This window comes from Arachis duranensis, chromosome 3 (genome assembly GCF_000817695.3).
Source record: "Arachis duranensis cultivar V14167 chromosome 3, aradu.V14167.gnm2.J7QH, whole genome shotgun sequence".
NCBI classification, from domain to species: domain Eukaryota; kingdom Viridiplantae; phylum Streptophyta; class Magnoliopsida; order Fabales; family Fabaceae; genus Arachis; species Arachis duranensis.
The window spans coordinates 752,436-756,925 of NC_029774.3; positions in this window are offsets into that span (position 1 = coordinate 752,436).

Sequence of the window (4,490 nt, forward strand, 5' to 3'; positions counted from 1 at the left end):
CTTGTTTCATTTGAATTTTTCAACTTATTCATCTTAAAATATGATTATAGTGGAAGGATGTGCTTCTCACGCCATGTTAATTAGTTCTCATCAATGAATCATAATATTTTAGATGAGTACATATAATAATCACCGTTGATGGATGTAAGTGAATCTAAGACATTGCATACATAAAAATGGAGCAAACCATGCCATGTGGTGATGTCCTTGTATATCTAATAGGATCGGATAATATCAATTTTTTTAAATGATTAATTAAACAAATTAATAATTAGATCAAAGGAAACTAATTAAGAGAAGCAAAAGCGAAATGAAGTGCCATTTGGAAATGGAAGCTAGCTAACGGTGGTTAAGGTGTATGTACATTATTGTTTTGATATTATTAGTAGCTAGTTTGAGATTTGTGGAGTGTGATTGGAAAAAATTCAATTATACAGTGTGGTCCTAATAAGTTTGATTAATAAGATGTTAGTTACTGATCATTCTAGATCTCAAATCATTAACTTAATCGTCTTCACCAAGACATGGTCCACTAGTAGGTGAGGTATAATTTTATACATACATACATTATATTCATGCATATATAAAACCATTAATTAATTTTTAATATACTATATAGTCAAACAATATACACTACCAAAACACTAGAAAAATTACACACTGTTGACAAGGGGAAAAAAAAAAAAAAGAAAATTAGTCACTAGTGGTAGTTGTACTAATTGACCATAAATGTGAATTTTATTTGTTCTATTTAATTTGGTGTATTATAAATTTATAATACATGGCACCTATGGTGCACGGACATTGACATGAACACGAGATACGACACGACACGAGATACGCGGACACACGAATTTTAAAATTTTATAAGATACGGACACACGGCATATATACACGAATTTACAATAAATTTTTGATATTTTATTGCTGTTAAAATATAAAATAATTTTTTAACTATTTTTAATGTCTTTTTTTAATTATATAAAAGTATCTAAAATATTTTTTGTTTTAATAAATAATAATATATATTATTTCTAAACTCATTTCAACGATATATGTTAAGAATAAGGCGGGACACGCAAACACGTGATAGTATTTAAGTGTGTCCAAATGTATCTGGAGAAGAATTTTTTGTTTTTTATTAAGACACAGTTGGACAGTAGACACGCGTATCGGACAAATATCGACGAATGTCGTGTCCAAAATGTGTCCGATACGTGGACACGACAACTCAACGAAATATCCGTGGTTCGTAGCATGACACTAGCTAGACCCATAGGTTCATGTAAGTCTCGTTTATAGGTTCATGTAAGTCTCATTTTGATCCTCAACGTTATGACCACTATTCTAGCTACTATATTTCATTTAATTGGTGCCATGATTTTGATTTTAATTTAAGTATATGTTTGGGTAGATATGGCTAATTAGATCCAAAGTTGTGTATTTACTGGTTCATGTACCGTTGACCCAATCTTATTAGTATATACCATAGCTTGTCGATCTACAAATTAATTATTTAATTTACAGTTGCCTAAACTTCAAGTCAGTTAGTTGCTCCAATAGTTAATTATGTTTATTAATAACAATATGTATGAAATCATTTTTAAAAAGATTAAATAATTTATATTAATGGTCGTTTTGGCCTTCTGGGAGAAGTTAAGTGAAGGTATTTTTATACGTAGATATATACTTTCATACAGGCTAATATTGGTAAAATTCAGTAGCTTAGAAACCAAGTCAACAAGTAACCATGAAAACTTGCACTTTGTCACGTTTTTGTTTTAGAATCTTAGGACTGATCAAATTGTACGCTACTCTCAAATTCCTTCCTACAAAAGTGTACATATATTAATTATATTATCTTTTATTTATACTGAACAAAGAAAAATATATGTTAATTAATGTTTGGGGTAAAACCGTAAAATTAATCAGTAACTTCTACGAATAATAGTTAGATAACTGCAATAATAATAAATTTTATTATTCCCTCAAAGTTTTGGTTTGATTATGTGGTAGGGCCTTCTATATGTTATTATATATCTAATAGCCAAAGATTAAACATTGACTTTTAATTATATGCGAGTGTTCAAGTTAAGTCAAAGTCCATTTCTAGGAACATTTTCCAAACCAAAGCTAGGTTGATTGTTTAAATTAGGTGAAAACTTAAGTGAAGTCGACTTTACGTGAAGTTGATATCTGAGAGTCGTTAGATAAAAAATTAGTCAAATTAGTCAAATTATCTAACTGTTCTCAGGTATCAACTTTACGTGAAATCGACTGCACTTGAGTTTTCACCTTAAAATTATTAATTAATTTTCATTATTAATATATATAAATTTGTATCAAAATAATGGCAATAAAATTGATTAAATTAACAAATGCATGTGGGAACGAAGATTCGTGAACTAAATATATAGAAGAGAGAGATTTATGAATAGGTAACGTGAATTATTTCAGCATGTATAATAGTGGAAGGTTCAATGTACAGTGAATGGGAAAAAAAATGAGAGGCAGAAAAATGAAAATAAAAAATAAAATAAGAAAAAGTACGGCAGATTCTTAGCGTAGCAAATTGAATGTGGTAAGTTGAAGTTGTGTTGTGTGAGGCACGTAATGTGAGATAGCTTGGTATTTGATGCTGCCATTGCCATAACCTCAAAAACTCTCCCATAAAATTATGTTATTTTCCATTTCACATAAAGGAGAAAGTTCAATAAATATATTGATTGAAAAAGAAGGGGCTAAGAAAGTGTAGTATTATTCTTTATGATATTATGCAATTTGCTATGAAAAATAATGTGACTATGCCGCTTTTTCCAACTAGCTACTAGTACCAATTAATAACTAATTATTATACTTATGCAACTTGAATTATATAAGACGTTAACTTGAATAAATGTTGGTTTGTGGTTACATTTATTCCTCTGACAAAGTATATATATACATGCACATTAAATTTTATGTGATCAAAACTATTAAAGAATAAATTTAAAATTTAAAAAAATAAATAACTATCTCGGGAGTTTTTTGGACTATCATGAAGTTTCTATAGAAAATATCTTTTTTAATGTTTGATCTTTAATTTTGCGAAATTGATTAGTTCTTTATTAATAATTTTTTTAGTTAACAGAACGTATTTATGTGACACACATTAATTAATTGACTTGTATGTAAAGTGTCAACTAAAATTAATAGATTTTTTTATTAAGGATCTAATTATTTTTTGTAATAATTATCAAGATTGTTTAAGAATTTCTTTCTCTGTTTTTTTGTTTAATTTTTTTTATATATATTGGTTAAATTTATTGTGTAAGAATTGAGAAATATTAATGATTTTTAAAATTTTTTTACTTATAAAAATTAAAAAGAAGATATACATTTTAATAAAAATGATATTGCTAATTATTGTTATCAGTCTTATCAATTTGTTACTAGTTATTCCAAAATATTAAAATTTAAATATTTAATGTTATATCTACATGGTTAGTTAACATAAATATTTTTATTTATTGTATCTATTTGAGATACAATATTGTGTCAATTTTTTTATTATCTATTATAAAATTAAATATGTAATTTTTTAATAATTAATAATAAATTTATGTGAATTATAATAGAAAAATTAAATTAAGTACACTTAAAATTTAATATAGTTCTAATAATATAATATCTTAACAATTTTTTAAAATAAGAATGAAAATATTAAAAAATATATCCTTCATTCAATTTATATAAGTAAAAAAATTAAAAATTATTAATATTTCTCAGTTTTTATACGATTTTTGACAATTATTATTCTTAAAAGACAACAAAATTCTAACTAAAAAAAATAATTTAATAATTTTAATTGACACTTATCAAACAAATCATCACTTTAATGTGTCGTATAGAACATATTTTATTAACCTAAAAAAATATTGACGGAGAGACTAATCATTTTTACATAAATAAATATTAAAAATAAAAAAATTATTAAGAATTTTGTTATCTTTTAGAGTATAATTATTTGAATTGTTTAGAATATTTTTTTTCAACAAAAAGAATTGTCAAAATAATTCATATCTTCAAGTACTTGAAGATATGAATTATAATACTATACTATATGATCAAATTAATAAATAATAACTAATATATATGTAACCTAGAAAATGGAAATTAAATATGCAAGAAAAAATTACCAATTAAGACAAATTATACAGAAAAGGTCAAATGTCCATCTTACCTAATTAGATGAAAAGGACTTCTCAATTGTTGAACTAGCTAGAGAGTAGTTCTCATTTTCAGGAAAATGAAAGAACAAAAAGCAAAGGAACATTATTTCATGCTGCACTTCCACCATATATTCAATACTCATATATATCAAGCTTATAACTATATATATGAACAAAATATTATTCGAAAAAAAATATATATTATATATATGTTGTTCATCAATTCATTAATTTCTATAAATTTAAGTGACTGAAGAACACGCTCTTGAGAAGGGAGTT